Below are 19525 nucleotides of genomic sequence, written 5' to 3'. Positions count from 1 at the left end.
AACGAACGATGTTAGGAGAAATATTTATTACGGTTTTATACTCGATCTGCATAGTTATCTGGCGTGTAGCATGAGGCAGGTGCTGTAAAGTAAATGCAAAGAGTGGCGCGCACGATGGCGGCGCAGAAGTCCTCGTTTACGTGAAGTAGCACGGAAGAAGGGACGATTTATGGTCATTAAATAATGTAACGAAATTTATTCCGTCGCCTCCGTTCCAGGAACTCACGGCGTTAAATTTTCGAGCCACGAACGTGTGTCTACGATTGCGATATTAATGGTCGCGGTGTAATAGGGATCCGATAATTGGCCACCGGCCAACAATCGACTCGCCTCTGCTTCATTGCGAAATTCCGCGATCGAAGAAATTATGTGGAGCTTCGTTTCGACGTGTATTACGCGTGCCTAATAACTAGTTTCGCGTCGGGTGCGGTTTTCACGCGAGAAAACCAGTAGTACTGACATCGCCAAACATGTTCAGAATATTTCGCTTCTTCCCGCACAATTCTTCTTCTTGCTGAACTATTAACATAGTCGCGTTATTTTTCTCCGGTATTCTGAAAACGCGAAACCTATTCTTCCTTCATCGCATGCAGCGAATAAATTTTTCCCTAGCCATTAACCAGCTACCGGAAAACTACCAAGTCTCTTATTTCTATGAACACAATCTTCTGCCTCGCCTCTTTTTTTTTCTATTAACGAAATAGTCGTCACAACTATTTTCTCGCCTCTTAGTTTGTGCGGTGCAACTGCGCGGGAGATACCTCGTTAGAAAAGACGTAACTACCTCAGCGTCTTATTTATGACTCCCGGGATTTTTCGAGGATTTAATTTAACCGAGGCGCATCTTTGCGTTGCACCTGTTATATCATGAAATACGTTTCACAAAATAAATTCTAAAACTTACCAAAGTTAAAAAATCCTACCGCCAATGTACATGGAACACGTAGAGAGGTCAAGATCGAAGAAAAAGATGAGTATCAGAAAATTGCAGAAATCTCGGGTGAGATATCAACGATTGCTTGCTTCCATTGTAACAATTCCATCATAAATCCGCGAGTCGGTAGAAGATCGCAGGTGACAGGGTCGCAGGTGAAATCTCAACGTTATCGCGAAAATGACGGAAACTTTTCATAGGGTCAGGTCATTGGCCCGTAATCGAGAGATACTTAGTCGGATAGGACACGCGATGCATTAAGACCGAATTTAGTCGACGCGGCGGCGCGCAGTTCGGTGCATGTACTCCTGGCTCGTGCATATGCATTCGCGTGACTTTGCTGGCCTGTAATAAGTGAATTCACGTTCGCTCAGGTCGAAAACTTAGCTAACAAACTCTGCCGCCGCGCCGCACGAGGCCATTCAGCTCGCGAAACTCGCTTGTTTCGAGTCCGTTTAACGGTTTCCCAGAGACCCGCTTTTTCGTCCGGCCGCATGCAACGCGAATGCGGTCGTGAACTATGGATTCGCCAGCGGGACCGCATGCAGGTTCGCGTGTGTTCACCCCTTTCGCCTGCCGCGGTCATTGATTCGCCGTCGTGTTTATTCCAAGTACTTTGCCTCGTGTTTTCGATTTAATACACTCCTGCTGCAATCGCGCAATGGTTTTCATCATTTGAAAATTTTATGATAATTTCACTATAAGAATTTTCAAATAGGGTATTAATGGGTTATTTGATCAAATAGATAGCGGTTTCTGTGTTGAAATTGTTGCGTAATTATCATCGTACAGTGTCATCGCATGTTAATAACGAAGACTATAATTATATCTGTTTATTTTTCTATATTTTAGTTTGGGCAAGAAATATTCATCGACGAGGAGAAACGTTTCATATGGACATATGGCAAATCCATTTCGCGCATCCGTGCGTCAGTCATACTTGATGGATTCGTCGAATATGTCGAACAAAAATAGTAGGAGTTTAGAATATGCTTGTATGTCATGACGAAAGTTCACGGGACGCGTCGCAAGGTTTGAAAGAGTCTCAATATCAATAACTAGCTGCATTGAAGATAAAAATTTCTCCCGAAAAGAAAATATATATGATATGAAATTCGTATACACACTTTATAAAAAAGTACAATGTCTTTCTCAATATGAAAGTTGATGTAACTTCCTACTCTATTTCTATTATCCACTATCTATCGCAGAAGAGTTCATTCAAAGTTCGCATTAAAGTATCACCGTAATGTAAGAAACTTTTACCCTTTAGAATTTCTCAGAAAACTTTAGATTCTGTGTTCGTTTTCCTTTAAAGAACAGAATAAAAAACTTCATCGTTATTTCATTTGTACGATACCGGAACTATTCATAATACTTTAGTTTGGAAGCTAAACGAGAGACACGTCCGTATAAATCCAATAGGAACGCAGCTGAATTTATCTTTTCACGAGGGTGCCACGTTAGTCACGTTCATCGGGAAATCGCGAATTGCAGCTCGAGTCGCGACGGAAAAGAAGATTAGATTACTTAGAGGCGTCCCCTCGAGTTCAGTCGTAAAGAGGTTTATCACGACGAGAATGAAAGGGATGGAAAATACAAAGGAGCCCTACGCGTTGCTCGTCTATGTCGTAAAAGCGACACAGACGCGATTCGTCGGTGGTTGAAGCGAGCAGCGGCCATTAAGAAAAGTCGAGTTCAATAAACTTTCGAACAAAACGGTTGAGTTATTGATCTTCTAGTTACGTCACGTTACCTCTTTTTCACCTGCCAGCTCGTCTATTGAACCGTACAGACTGAAACCGCATTTCCAACGTGCAAATGGTCCTTAAAAAGTACCTCGAATCACGAAAAAATCAACAGTCAAAGCGAATTCCGTCATGATTTCTGCATTTTTATTCGTCGCGTGTTTCACGCTATCGATCCGTTTCGGACCGTCTAATTTTTAGCCCAGAAACCAGATATCGCGCCGAGAGAAGATAACCAGGGTCACGACGGTGATAAACTCGTGACAAGCTTTTGTATAATTTGATTAACTCGCGAATAGTCGAACGTCAGATTTCTTTTTGTCTGAAAAACTTTTTAGGAAAAGAGTACAGTAAGAATACAATCGAATTAAATGCAAAAGTTGAATAACATCTTTTTTATTATATTCGTAAACTACATTCGTACAGTTAGAAACCTACTACGTATAATTATTAATATTTATATAACTATCATTGAACTTTACTGCTTGGAAACTTGAGGAAGTATAATAATCCATTGATTCGAATTTTACAATAAATAGCAGGTTTTTAATTAATAAAATGCTCGTTGAACAACTGAGTCGATCGTGTTATCCAACAATTAACGGTGCCGAAATAACGAACGTGTTATCATGAAGTAGTCAGAATCGATGTTTCATGCTACGACACAATTCATGATTTACGACCGAGCAACTGCAATGGTTCCCGATTCCATCGTTTTCTTTTCCTCGTTAACCGATTCAAGCACCAAGGAGGCGCTTCACAAAATAACCAGGGAAAGCGTAAATTCCACAGCCTGCCAACAATACTATCAACACACACATGAAGAAGCCTATTATCCTCCATTTATAGTACCGGCAGACAACGTAACGAAATGCTTTCCACGGGTTCCGGAACCAGGAGAACGAAGTATCCGGTCGGCTGTAAATTAAGGGAAATAAGATGTTTTCCTGTATGATTGATTCATGGTGAAGTATGATTGCGAACATTCCTAATGGAATTAACAAATACGTCGGCCTCCGTTGATGGCCGTCGTCATTACTATTACTCATATAATTATATAATGGCGCTTTAATGTCGATGAAATGTGATCAGGTTTAATTACACTCGCCATTGAATGTCGATCGTTTTATTGAAATAGCTAACAAACAAATGTTTGCATTTCACTGTTCATGTTGTTAGCGCATTATTTAGTGATCTGGACGTGTTTATGTATATCTTCTTTGATGAATTTCACGCTTTTATATCGAAAAAAGTAGATAATCAATTGAAAAGTAAGATTTAAATATCCGTGAACTACATATTTATCTTGTAAAATGCAACGAGCTTTAAAATCTCATTAAGGTTGCGATTCATCGAATAGTCGTGGAATAAATGATAATAAGAACAGAGAAAGATGAAATTACGAAGAATTAAAGATGTTTAATGTTGCGTGGATGTATAGTTACGGATTATAGACTTTGTACAGAACAAACGATCAACGCTCGTATTACGAATCGTATAATGGAGCTTGGTTTAATTTTATCTTTAGACGTTTCTTTATGCTCCGGGTGGAGTAGACAAACCGCAATTTAAGTGGATAACTTGATCTTCTAAAGATTGCTCGGAAATACATTGCCGGCGCTGGTCGAGCCCGAATTAACTCTACCGACTTAACGAAATAATCTGATTACCCAGCTACTTGCAGTTATACAGATTGACGGCAAAATCGAAAATTAATCTATTTAAGTTTGATAGCGAGTGATATATACGCTAATTTAATTTGCGGTTCAACGTGAAATTAACTTTGATACGTTCATCATGATATGGTTTTATTTCGATGTAACCGAGGTTACTAATTTTATACGGATAATAAATGATTGACCACGTCTAGTCAGTTTCTTGTTAATAGTTAAATATTCCTCTAATTTTTACGGTTATTTTTATACTGTTATGAATATGCACGTAATCCTTGAATGCATAATGTTATCATTTAATAATATATTCGAATATATTTATATTGTTAGGATTAGAATATTGACGTATATGAATAAATGACTATGTAGTCATTTGGCAAAAAACTTTTTGCAGAGAAACGGTACGGGAGATGAATTTTTGAAATAATTTTTCTATAGTTTTATATGATATAAATTAACAATTCTAACATGTTTCAGTATATCCCGGAAAACCATACATTTAAGGATTAAATTTATATCAATGCATAAATAAAAATTCTTTGGTACAGTGACATGGAAATACAGTAGAACTAATACTATTGGAAATTCATTAGAACTCATCAATCTTGTATAAACGTCGAATCATATTTCGCTCAAATTTTTGTCAAAGTAGGTCATCCTTCATGCAAGGTACAAGATATTTTTCATCGTTACTTGCAGGTGTCTTTTTTTTATCGACTGACGTGAAGTTCCGTATGTATATTTCAATTAAGTATCGTCATACTTTGGTGCAGGAAGATTTTGAGGTGGATCCCTTCCTTTGCCTGCAGGTTGCTCGTCAGCCTCCTTCGCTTGCAATATTGATATTTCCAGTTCAATTTTACCCTGTATCGATATATTACGTCAGCCTACTTCGATGTTTTACGAATATTTCTAAATAATCTTCAAAATAAAAAGATAAACAAAGAAGAATAGTTGAGGTAAATAGGTATATTCGTGATGTTCGTTATCGAAGGAACACATTTCCAGCGAATAATTTTAGAAGAAATTAAAAGCTTTCATTTTAATGAGAACTTTGGTATTGACTTGATTTATCAAAGGAGGCAGTGTTACAATTGCGACGGAGTAAAGTAAATGTTTGTTTCCTCGAATGTTAATGAACGTTAGATCTTTATGATACGCACCGCCTGGACGTATTGGGCTGCGTTCATGCTACGCTCCAATGGCCACCAAGCTTTGATTCGTGCCACTTTGAACATATCGATCGTTGGTAGATTCGGATTGAGTAGCTCTAAAGTACAGTTTTTAGAATTTGGACTTCCCCGTGGCATCTTGGCTAAATCCAACGTTAATGCTCCTAAAAGTAGATAAAAATATTCATGCCGATTGTGCCAGGACCTTTGAAACCTTCTGATACACACACATAAAATCTTACGATACATTCGAATATTTATAGACTACTATAGATATACTATACGTGTTATACGAGACAGGTTTCCCACAATAAGTGTTCAAATGTTTGCTTGTGTATGCATCAGCAATATTGAAAATTCGTCTGCAGTAGATTAATGGATAAACATGACGATTAATCTAATGTTTGTTTTACCGAGAAAATCGTCCGAAGAGAAATGATCGCTGTCCCAAACTTGCAGGTGTAATCTACATGGCAGTTTGTCCTCGGTTTCGCTCATAGCAAAGATGGATGTCTTTTTACGTACGATCATAACACGCTCACCCTTGCAATACATAACGCGAAATATAAATCGCCAATTGAAATTGCCCTCTCCGGTTAAGGAATTATAATGAATGTCAGTTCTTTGATAATCGTCGTAAACAATCCAGCTAAAAAATTGATCATAGCGATTTATACAAAAATAGCTCATCTATTTCCTAGTAAATTCTTCAAATAGCCACCGCTATCTGCAATTTTCAAATTCACCCTTTCACGTAAATATCGGAACACTTCTCTCCGGTAAGAAATTGGCTGTCGACGAGAGGCACGTCCTCTGTGTTCCAAACGATCACACGGATTTCATATTCCTCTGGTACAGGTGGACTGATGTTCACTGCTGGTTTTGGAGGAAGCTCGCTAGATTGAAACATGTCGATCCAAAGTTCCAATTTACCCTGAAGCATCGTTCGAGAATGCAAATTGTGCGTTTAGAATGCTCAATGATTATTTAGGCAGTTGAAAAAATGTTTAATTTCTGAATGTTACATTCGGACGATATCGTCTTCTCGACAATTCTAGATTAATTCTTTCACAGTGCGTCTCAATCTCTTCTGTCAAATATTTTACTGTCATGCCAACCATAAAATATAGTACCATAAATTTCGCATTAAAATAAATCAGAAATAATAAGTTTTAACAACGAGTCCCCAAGTATACGTCTCATGATTCTTTTTCTTCGAAGAAGACAACCAGCTGTCGAAAGTTTAGCCAAACTCGCGTTTTATCTTAAATGACTCAATATTAGTCACAGTTCTACCGTAGATAAAAGCACAGACTCGTCTTTTTTACAACCTGCTCCAATCCGGGTCTGGTGGCATTAAAAAGCGGACGTCTTTCAACGTGTTCCGGTACCAGGACGCAGCCACAAATGGGGAAATCTTGCCATTGATGAAGGACGTTCAGTGCCATACATTCTTGCCTCTCTGAATAGAAATCATCAATCACCGATAAAGTGAAATTCATTCTGACGACACAGTTCCCTCCTGATCGAAACGATTAATTTTTAAAATGTACCGTTTTCCGCTTGCTCGTTGACGAATGGAAATCTTTTTCGTCCAATTTTCACGTAATGCTTCCGGTACTCCGGCAATGGGAGATTGTTCCTTTTGCAAAGTTGCTCGAGTATTTGCGTCGGTCTCTCGCGGTCTCTCCACTTATTGTACCCTCCCTCGTTGTACGTCTTGGAAATACCGCAAGTAGCTCGGTGTCTGCTATAGAACCGATTCTCCAAGTCGATCTTCGTCTGTCCTACTAAATCGTCAGTCGTAGTTGCATCGTAGTCCCATACTTGTATGATCATCATGTAATCTTGAGGGAAAGTGGCTTCTATCTCGAAGAGCCTATAAATTATTCGACATTAACGCCCTTACGCATTCCCTGTTCTATCGGGTGTCTTGAAACGAAACATATATATAGTATTATAATCAGAGTTCTCTTACATAGTAATTTACTATTTAATAATATTAATGAATTAACAAGTTGAAATTATTTTAATACCTATTACTTTATTCAACGTTTTAATATTTCTCTCAAAAAAAGGAGAAAGATAGAATCCTATAATGTTATTCGCGATAAATTCAATAATGTTGCTTTGACTGAAAATTAGAAAAATGAATGGCTTTCGAACGAGCGCTCTCAAAGCGAATCACATGTAATCTATCGTGGAAAGTGGATAAAAGAATTATGCGACGTGGAAAATGCAACGGTCAACAGGGCGTGAACGAAATTAAAATGCCATCGTACCGTCCGAAAATTGGATTTAGCTGATTCGGTATGTAATTCTTTTTATCATTGATAAACGTTTTTCCAAGCTTGACGCACAGATACGGGTCAGATTTTCCGCTGAGAGGATCGCTAGGCTGCAAGTCGATACCTATGGGCGAAATCGATTCATTCTCATTAGTTTATCACACCATGTAAACGTCATAAAACGTCGTGTTTCGCACACCTTTCACGACGTAAAGTCTGACCAGAAATTTGATGGGATCCGATTGTGGATAATCGCCACACAGACCATTAGCCGCGTTTCTACCGCTTTTCGTTTTGCAGGGCAAGTTGTTCGGGTGCGGCCAGTGATATACACAAATGCGTCCCTGTAGATGTTATAATTTTATTAATGGATTATGTTTTATAAATGGATATTTTATCCTAATATTAGGTTATAGCAATGTTCATATTTCTTCGAATGAACGTCAAACATCGTTACTTTTACGTAAGATTTACATGATCAATTTTCATTATTACATTAAAACTAAACGATATCCTGTAACGTACAAGTTTGATTGCTTTATGCAAAATTCAAGATTCAATTTTAAGATTGAGGTATAAGTTATCCGAGTAACCCTGCTTTACTATGTATATGCAGATTGCAGAGATATTTTAACCGCTAGATTCGAAATAAACCTTGAACTTTCCAACGTAATTGTCTGTATCGTAGTCGGGATCCTCGCTCTTCTTCCCCTTCCATAGTTCGAACGATCTCAGACGATCCTGAAAGCCGGCGAATTGCGGTTGCATCTCCAGTTCTCCGTTGTATACCTGTTTCCCGTCCAATGAGACAGCTGAGCTGGTGAAAATGCGCTAAAGCGTAGGTACCTTGAACGTCGTCACGAGCTTCTGATCACCTGGTGACAAGCTGCCTAGCTCTCTGCTTCTTTCCTCCTGGAAACGCCATGTTTTGCTTAACAGAGATCCGTGGAAATTTACATCGAGTTACTCGCGTGACCGACCCTCTTTCGCCCTACCTCCATCGAAGCGAAGTATTTACTCCACCAGTCGAGAGACTGATCCTCCTCTGGCTTATAGTAATCCATTTTCTTTTTCTTTTTTTTTCTTGGTATCACATGCGCGAAAATCTTCTTTAAGGACCGTAATATTTTCCTAATCCATGATTTCTTCTTGTACATCTTCTTGTACGGTATCAACTCCTTGTTCTCGTCTTCTTTCAATGGATCGTAATCGATCGGCAAAGGTGCTTAAGGATAACATTATCATATGAAATGAGTTTTAAGAATGAGATTTGTAAACCCTATGAGCATTCACCATAGGAAATAACGTTTATATTCATCATAGGTATAACACCCTAGTAGAGTAGTATCTCTTATTTCAATTTTTATTTCGATAATTAAGCGACTGGTAATTTGTAATATTCACTTGGAACACTTTATTTATTTCATTATCAAACTTGCTATCGCCGTGTAAGAGAACTTGTAAGATCTCAGAAATAATATCAATCGATGAATATTAGACGCACGTATAAATAAAAGAATTTCATTTTTGAGGATCTTTCTCTGATACAGCTCTACCTTCGAATGGTTTAATAAACTACATGTTGAATAAGGGACGAAATTCGCTAATAACTAAACGCAAGTTAATCTCAATTTCCAGCCGGATAATGCTCGAGCTCATGTTCCTCGAGGGGTAAAAAACATTTGTTCGTAGCGTATAAACATTTCGTAGAACTTTAATTAACAAAGTTTTCTATTGCGTGCGGTGTGGAACCACATTTTCCATGGCATTATTAACTTCCGTTGAAACCGACCGCGTTCAAATATTTAATAACCACCTGAAATGCCTCTGAAATTGGCACACATTTTCTGTGAATCTATGGTATATGGTCTATGGTATACGACGAGGTATACCGTCATTGGATGTTAATATTTCACACAAGGAATCGCTCATGCTCGACGTTTTATATTTATATTATTTATATTATAACGTTATTTCAACAATATTTTGCATTTTTACATTCGTAAGAAGGAACTTACAAATCGTGACAGATTGTCTTTTAGTCCATTGAGATTTCAAAATCGATTTGGTGCCGTGTATACGCGCGTCGTAATCCTCCTCTGTTATTAATTGCTCGAGAAAGACGTAAACGCTGGGTATTATGCAAATCCCGACGTATTTGAAGCATCCAAATCCTCGTGAGTCGTAAGCTTTTATTGTGATGCAGGGATAATAGATATCGAGCTCTGGCATGTCCTTAGAGAATTTTCATATATTATAGTATATGTAATGCGTACATTGTACATACACATACGAGTATGTCGATACATTTGAATCGAATTAGATATTTCTTTAACGTTAAAATAATACTTGTACGACGATAATGAAAAATGCTTGAAACGTTACCAGTTCGACGACAACATACGTCTGCTTGTAGTTACTGAATTTCTTGGCATTCTGCATCACTTCTGACTTGACTTGAACGGCGGCACACTCTATAACAATCTGAGGGTTTAACACCGGCATGCAATTAATCTTCTTCATGTCTCGTACGCCCCAAAATATAACTTCAAGCCTGTAACTCGTCATTTTTGGTCTGATGTCTTCCGGTATGTTGTAAATGACGTCTTGCATTGAGGAGTCCATAATTTTGTCCACAGACTTATCGTCCATCGTCTGAAATAATACATAGCTGTACTCGTGTCATTAATATTTCGTGGGCTATTAAACGTAGAATAAACCGTTAAACTGTTCTTTAACTTTAAAGGTGATTTAACAAGTTTGTTGCTACTGTCATGCCAACCACAAGTATCAAGACACAATATTCGTTATATTTGTTGAAAAAATTATAAAGTTTAACATTTTGTACATATAAAACTCTTAGAATAGGATTTGTACCAGTTCATCTCATCGTTCGTAATTAAATATTCTGAAGAACTATCAATCGTCGAATTTCATTAATATTCATGCGGCCACGTCATTTTTGTGATTTAACCTTTGTATTCCGATCTACGTTTGCATTTATGAATAGAATGGATAGCGCACGTGGGAGACGGATATTAATTTTGTAATCAATCCGCGCGCCAGATGAAAGAAAAGTTCATTAGCGCGAAGGCAGCAAAGATTCTCTCTCTCTCTCTCTCTCTCTTTCTTTCTCTCTCTCACGAGTCGAATATCGATCAGTATTGCCTTTCTTACCTCTATGAGCTCGAAAGCAGCGAGCACTGAGCCGCTGAAATCCCTTTGCGATTTAAATTTGTACCACTCGAGTTTCGGAGGGAAATTAGGCGGCGAGTAAGTTTCCTCCGCCAGTTTAACTAATGGGATAGTTGTGCATCTCCCGCAGAACTCCTTGAAGCCCTGTAAATTTCGATTCGACATGATTTCAGGGTGAACCACTTAGAGCTTCTATCAATTTGTAAATCACTGCCATATCGAAGATCGCATATGATTAAACATCAGATATACTTTGCAAGATTTGATATTTCGGACCATCCCCTTCTCCCTGTGCCACCTATCAAATTTTATCTCAGTACCATTGGGAAATACAGCCTAGAAATCTATTTCTATGAATTTAAAAAAGCATTTCACTTACGCATATATCCTCGTCGTACACTTGCAAAATCGCTCTAGGCGGATTTGATTTAATGTACTCCTTCGTCCCATGAATAGTTTTCGGCGGTAGTATCAAAGTTTGATCCCAGAACGGATCCAGTGTCTGCTTAATAATCTGGAAAATTTCGAATACTTTCAATCCCCTGAAGTACCTTTCCAGAAACCGAGGAATTTTCGCTTACGATTCGAAGTTTGAAAAGTGCCAATCCTTGAAATATTTAAACGGACGTTCGAGATAGAAAATCGAAAGAAATCTAAATCGCTGCTCGTGAAACAGATTGCCAGCAAATTCTGTGGAAATCCATTTACGAATAACGGGGAACCTTCGAGGAATGGAACCGCGGAAATCTCCGCGGTAATAATAACGCGACGAGTTCGCGCGTCACCTCAGGAAGCGTGGGTGAATTATCGACACGAAACTTACTCTGGTGGAGGCCGTGTAACCGTGAAAAGTGACACGCACGATCGGATCCAATAAACCGGATGCATCCATGCCGGGATCAAAGCGACCTTGGAATATGTGAGCTCGCAACTGAAATGTCTGCAATGCAACCGATGACAAACTCATTTTATCGTTTCGTTCGAAATATTTCTAACGATATTACTTTAATGCGTCTGTGGAATAGTTAGACCTTTAATATGGATCAACGTCAAGTTTGATTTTTGAGTCGTTGAATCTCGTTTCAGGTGACGCTTAAATTAAGAAAAAAATGATAGCTACTAAAGCCTGGATTCCTCGATCAGGATATTTTGATTGTTCATTGATGTGAATCTCGATGGAAAGATTGATGATATTGGCACCTTTTGTTGTAGGTTGAATGCACAGTGATGCATAGTTTATTTGATAATATACTATATTTTGTAACGTAGCGGATATACTACAACATTTAATACATTGTTTGTTTCAATTCATTTATATTATCGGAACGCTCAAATTATTTCTCTATAGATTTATGTCACGTAAATTAATGATTTCGAAATGTTTTATTACATTTGGATACAATGCATTCAAAGATTAACTCGTTCGTTAAGAGAAGAAAACTTTTTAAGAACAAATGCGTTGAATTTATGATGTCAAGCGATAATAATTTAACGCATACTCAATTCCGTGTAAAAGGTGTGTGCGCTCGGGGAATGCATTGCGGCGAAGGTTAAAATTACAATTTTGCGTTGTAGTTGTCAGGAATGCGTGCCGTTTCGATTGTTTAAATTTCTCTAGTGTAATGAAAGTATCCGATACTAAATTGCATTTCATCACATCAACGTCAAAAAGCTTCCTTGACTCAAATAAAACCGTCGACAAAGGGAATAAAACAAAGGAATGTTAATTATCAAAGAGAAGAGTAGATAAACTGTCGTTAATATTGGAAATTATGAATGTAATCCAGTGCGTGACGTGGCAATTAGAAAGGAAGGAAAAGAAGGTATTCTTGGCAAAGAAAAATATACCCTCGTTTTCGCCTGGCATTTCTTGAATGTCAGGGATTAATTAAAGCCCCTGGCTCAAGCTACGAAACGAGACGCGTCTAAACTTGACCTTGCTCTGAAATTCTCACCAACGAGAAATTTTCATACCGTGGAACGTGTGTACTCCAAATATTTGGGAAACGAATCAATGTTTCTCTCATGGTCCACCTTGTAACCAGGTGGAATCGAGGCCCAACAAGCTCCTATATACTCGGCGTTTCCAAGCCACAGGAAAATTTCAAGCTTGCAGGCCATGTAATCGGCACCTTCCTCATCTCGTGGATGTAGCAAAAATACGTCAACCTTCTGACCGCATAATGATCCCTTCTCGGTCATTTCTTCTGAATAAATAATTCGTTCGGCTGGAAATCGCGCGTACGCCACTCGTTTCGAGCCGGCTATCATCCAAATGAAAACGTCAGGCAGGCCATGCTGGGGCTGGTAAATTTGTAAGAAGTCTTGTGTTGCTCACGGTAAAATAAATTTTCTATGGAGGTGCGCGGAACAAGAAGAACGCTCGTGTTTAAATATTTCATGACGATTTGCAATGTCTATGAGTAGAAAGGGCAGCGCGTCGTTATCTTGCGTTCTCCATGGGAAATTCTTCGCGAGAGAGGGGACACAAGATCACGAGGAAAAAAGATATGCAAATTTAGAAGCAACTTTGTTCTTTGTTCTCCGAGGATTAGTTTCTTGTGTTTATCCGAAACAAGCTGGTAAAGGGAAAAAGTCAGCGTAAAGCTTTTACCGTCTCATTGAAGTGTTTAAAACTTCTTCTTTCCGTCTTTCTCCGGCGAAGATGTAAATTGAATACATATAGACCTGGTAAGATTTGTAAGTAGAACGGGGAACGTTTATGTCGAATGGAGGAAAGTGGAGGTTAAAGAATTTGCTAGAGAATATTAATAAAATTTTCCAAGTAAATAGGAAAGTAAAAAAATGTCGTAGGAACTTAATACTCTACAGAATCACAAATGTAGTCGGAATCAAGATTAATTCCTTCTTAATCTTTATATCGACGACAAAAATATTCACATTTCATTAGTAACTAGGTTACCTAGGTACTTCGAAGAGAGGTCTTTCTGTAGATTAAACATATCTAGAGCGATAGTTTCATCTTTATACGTCTCCAGGACGTTCATAACCACTATGAGTTATTTCAAATAATTACTTGAAACTACAATATGGAATTGAAAGCAATTCGATGATATTTCCATAACAACATAAGCGGTTGTCAATGAAGTAAAAATGGCTATTCGATTTGCCAGTTGTTCCAGAAATAGAAAATGTGCGTGACGGAGAAACATGAAATACAACTCACGTCTTCCCGTAGCTTTTTCACTTTAGCCAGATACTGATACGCATGTGCCATTGCGATTCTCGTGTAGTGATTACTGGGAAGTTCGCCGTTGATCTTGATCCTCTTCAGGATATTCTCAATCTCTTTACGGCATAGATTCACGCGATGGCGATCGAGCTTCGTGGTGCCACCTTCGTCGTCGTATCGCCCCGTGTCTAATGTATGCAAATAATGTATGCAATGGCTCTTCATGGTACGAATCGTCTCGTTGTAGAATTTGTAAGTGTCTGGATGTTGGAGCTCGACCATGTCCTCTAGTTGTTCCAACTTCTGCTCCTGTCGTGACAAATTAAAATTATTCTGGTATCGCTGTTCTAGTTTGGAAACAAACTTACTCGTTTCCCGCTACCATCGTGAGAACTCGACTCTAGGATATATAAAATATTTCTTTCGAATGAAAGAACTTTTCGGTTGGCCGTTACGACGCTCTCATATTAATCGCGATTTGTAATTTTAGCACGTGCACTGACTTATTGAGAGATTAATGCGAACGAATGGCCAGGTTGCGAAAGTTTTTAGCTAAAGTTTCGTTGACAGAATGACAGGTGTTTAGAAAAGTTTAGAAGTAGGTAACTTGACCTACATCGAAGGCATAAGTCGGATTTAATAGAGCATTTACAATTTATCCAGTTTAATTTCCTTTTGATATCGAAGAACAAACGAAGCTCACTAGGAAATCAGCGATGAAAGCCAAGCTGTTACTGTTGTGCATTCGCCAATCGAGATTCGGCCACCAAGATCTAACATAGAGGCAGGGTTTTCGCGAGCCAAGAGGCACGTAATTATATTTGCCATCCAATGTTCCAGTCAATCGTGGCAGGGTCTCGCTTTCGAACTCCGGTTTACGGTCTGGCATCTGGTTTCCTGTTGAAAATTGATCATATTTTACATAGAGCAACCGTACATAGCGTAACTTGTCGATCGTATTAACAAGTAATTGGAGAGTGGAAACGTAGTTTCGTTATGGAAGTTCGAGTGGCGGGTCCTATATTCCCCAATTTTCGTTCAAAAGGAGTGGTTGAAGAAAGTATACACGAGAATCCAATACCATCGTTGTTGTCCTCAAAGCATTGGCTGCGAGCAAATTGTCTGTTACCGGCATTTCCGAGGCTAACCTCGAAGCTTATCGATTTCGTCCAAAATTTTCCCCGATCGATCATACTTATATCGTATAACACAGTGACCAGGTAATATTCTTCCGTCTTCCACAAGCTTCTCTTTGAAAAAAGAAACGATCCGAGAGTTAGTAATTGTCAATTTAGACGAAAGATGAAAAGATATGTCAAACAGAAATTGAAATTTTTAATCTAATCCTTAAATATTTAACAAATATAAAGAACTTGAGATATTGTAAAGTTGTTAAACTACTCCTTGCAAATATCGTAAAATATCGTCCTACAAGAAAATGTTCATGAATTCGCTGTAACAAAAGCAACCATCATACCAATGTAGAATCACATAAACAGGTAGTTAAATCAACGAAACGATATTACCGTCGGGTTATTGTATAAATTATTTACACGCTCACTCTTGCTACACGCAGAATGAAGCGTGACGATGGATTAATATTTACTAATAACACACTGAGGTGTAAGTGTTGTCCGTGATAATTGTAGCAGCTGGCTGTAGATCTCGCTGCTGAGGTACTGCTATTTTTCTTTTAATTTAGTTGCGTGAAAGGAGAATCGGACTACGGGCGCCGGGATTCGAACCCGGGTCCCGAACGTTCGTAATCCTAAGGCGCTAAACCACTGCGCTACCGTTGTCCGTTATTAGTTAGTGTCGAGTGGCGGTGTTTGTTATCGAGTGCCGCCACAACACAAACTGTCGTTTTATCTTACTTATTGATCTTCAATTATTCTTAAAAATTAATTTATAGCGCAAATTTTGTCTAAAGAATCATACTTTTATATAAGCACAGGAGGTTGTATATAATATAATATGTAATTCGTTGTAGAATTGTATCTGATCAGAGACGCACCGTTTCTCTTTATTATTTTACATTTAAATCCTTCCTTCCCATTTTTCGTTATATATAGTTAAAAGGACTGAAATCCAATACTATAACATTGAGCATTGCAAACTTGAGATTTGTCGACGCCTATTTAAAAGATTTAAAATTTTCGAGATTTGAAATTCTGCTCTTATGAAATAATCAGATAGTAATAGAAATTGATGTACAAAAGAGAGAATGATCACTGCAGATGTACCTCGATAATAGGAACCGCAAGCTCTCTTTCAGCACTGATTTCAGCCGTCGTTGTTTCTGAGTCATCCATTTCAGTTTTTAAGGAGAGAAGAACTCTACCGCGATAAAAAGGAAGGGCTATCGAGCACTTGCCGAAACAGCTGTTCCTTTCTGTAGTCCCGGACCCATAAAAGTGAAGGAACGATGGCCCAAAAGTCGGTAGGAAACCTAATAAAAATAACATCTAGCAATGTATCAGGTTATTTTGTCTCTTGTGATCTTAAAAAAAAAAAAACAAATTAAGAAAAATTTCGTATCATATTGTAGATTGAATGGTATTCGTTAATTTTATTGCTTACACAATTAAAATGTGTATAGTCACATATTATGATCACATACAAAAAACTTGTGGTATTGATATTCCTTTGTTTCAAAAATTTAAGCAAAAATTGATCTATAATATATTTCAATCCATTTTTCAGTTTATAACATCGGTATGGTATTGGTAATGGAAGAACGAATGTGAATTAAAAAAGAAAAACAATATATCGTACTATATCGAATCGAACTAACGTTACACGACGTTGGTTACATTAAATGCAGACGAGTTAGCTGTTCACGAAAAAAAGGATGGAAGAAGTTGAAATACGAATAGAACAGAACAAACAGAGGTGGTTAATCAACGTTTCGTTTGCAACTGCTTATTTGAATTTCGTTTACGTACGATATTCTGTCGTTTAATTTATCGATCTCGATTCGATGTTATATGTACTCCTGCTGTATTATCCTTTGAAATCTTTTTTTCGCGATCCTCGATACTCGGAGAAAAGAATTTCCAATAGCGTATATAATACTCATACGAATTTACCATACTCTCCAGAATTCGATATTTTGCTCATGTTGAGAATGTAAGAAGCCACGACACACGTTCGACAGCTATTAACACGATGCTTGATAGCAATCCTGACACGTTGACACAGTGATGGGAACATTTCTCTGAACGTAATCTTTTCATTAAATCGCGGCCTGTAGGTTTGCCACGCTTCGCTCGTCGTTTCCTGAAAACGTTGTCGAAATGAAACAAACGGGTCATTCTATAAGCGTCATCGTGTCCTATTTTACATTCCGAATTTCCATGATCAAAATCAAATGGTAACTCGGCTGAAAACATATGCGTACGCAGTTGGTAATTGGAAAGGTAAGAATTGAAACGACTGAAACTAATGAATAGGGAAAGTTGAATTATCGATAGCGATTTCAATTAATAATTACCTTCATTCCAGCGAACGATATCTGCACGAACGGGTTAATATTTTCAAAATCATTTTTTACGCATAGGCTGCTCATATCTGGCAACCCGTCAGCTCGATAAATCGTAAAAATGTAGCATGCTCGTTGCCTATAGGGTAGAAATTCACCACCGACAGGCAACAAGAGGTTCCTGTAATTATTCGCTTTCCATTAATCGGCTGACAAGCCAATGTGCTCCGAATTCGAATCCACCCCAAATCGATTTTGGAACACGCACAAATACCCTATTACATTAAAAAGGCTACTGGAATGTGTCTCTATTCTCTGTCGTACGGGCAATAGAACGCAATACGAGTATGTATGCAGATGTATAGTTAGGGCTTAAATTGTTGGTGTTGGAACGTATAAATTTATAGGGAAGTGCTCGAAGATTGGGAATAAATGTGGTACAATATCTTAGATTTATTGATATATAGGAAATAAATATGATTAACACTTAATATTTGGAAACCACAAAAAAAATATGACCAACATCTTTGCTGATATTTTGAATTTTATAGATTCACTGATAAAAAAATTTTTATTAAATTAAATCCTATCGAACGACGCTACTTATATTTAAAATTTGTGAATTTTATGATCTATAATGTTCAAGTTTAAATAAAAATTCCATGCAGATATCAGAGCGTATTTTAATGGATTTAGATTAAAGACGCCCGTCAGGTAGAATATCGATTTCACGTTAATGTCATAAAGGAGTTTGCTACTTTTCAATTTGATTCTGAAGGCGTAAAATGTCTAAGGATCTTCTTTTTGGAAATTCTTAACATCATACAATTAGTAAGTGATATTACGTGTTGAAGTATTTTGGAGTGAAAATTACCCTTCGATGTCGTCCTCGCCCTCTGTATCCGGATGTACTTTCAATTTCTCTCCTTTCACATTAATCGCGATATTACATTTGACGTAACCTTTCGGTCCCGCAGAAACATCCTTTGGATTTGTCAGCATTGCCCATTTGTGATAATATTGATGATCTGTTCAGGTCGATAAATTTATTACGCCACTGCCTCTTTTCCAATATGATAAAGTAAAAATTAAAATAGGATAACGGCGAACTAAGATGCATCGAGAAACTCAAGGAACTAAATATCACCTGGTTGATCCCAAACGAGAGCAACTTCGAAAGTCGTACTTCCATGAAACTTGAGACGTAAATAACCCTTCAGATATACAGCTATCGTAATTTTAGTGCTTAAAAGTTCGTTTAAGTTGCAAAAAAGATCGAACACGAAATACTGTAACATAGTTAAAAAGTTTAATAGATGGAATCGATAAAAGTTTCGTGAGAACGACGTTTTCCAATTTTACTTCATTATAGATTGGTGAGTCCGTTCTTTCACGAACCACCGTTTTTTTCCTCCGATTTCCCACTTTAACCACGACCATAGGATTTGCATTTTGGGGCAAATGTTTCGCTTTCAGAATCTTTATGCAAATCTGATAGACATTCGACCGAGTTTTCTTGGGGCTCATTACGTTTCGATACACTCGATTCTTTGTATTTCATATACTTCACGCTGTTTGATTTATCGTCTGTTTGATTGGCAAATTTCATACAGATGTTTATCCATTAATTAAAGTTAACTAATTATTTAGCCTTTGGCAATGAGCGAATTCACATGTGTAGATATGTTTATTTCCTTTAATGTTAATAAAAAATAATTTTTAGAGAATTTAGGTGACTATAATAATACACAATAGGCTTTAAACTATTATGATAATTAATAATTATATTTTAACGAACATTCTTTATAGCGAATGTCTTTAATGAACTTGATTACCTCCTT

General features: G+C 37.7%; 1 pseudogene; it reads right to left on the bottom strand.

Annotated features, from left to right (window-relative positions):
• Positions 1-3227: 3227 nt before the first annotated feature.
• On the bottom strand, positions 3228-19211 carry LOC126917497 (otoferlin-like; annotated as a pseudogene).
• Positions 19212-19525: the final 314 nt, after the last annotated feature.

This window comes from Bombus affinis, chromosome 6, assembly GCF_024516045.1.
Source record: "Bombus affinis isolate iyBomAffi1 chromosome 6, iyBomAffi1.2, whole genome shotgun sequence".
Taxonomy (NCBI): Eukaryota; Metazoa; Arthropoda; class Insecta; order Hymenoptera; family Apidae; genus Bombus; species Bombus affinis.
This window is presented reverse-complemented; position numbering and strand designations above follow the sequence as displayed.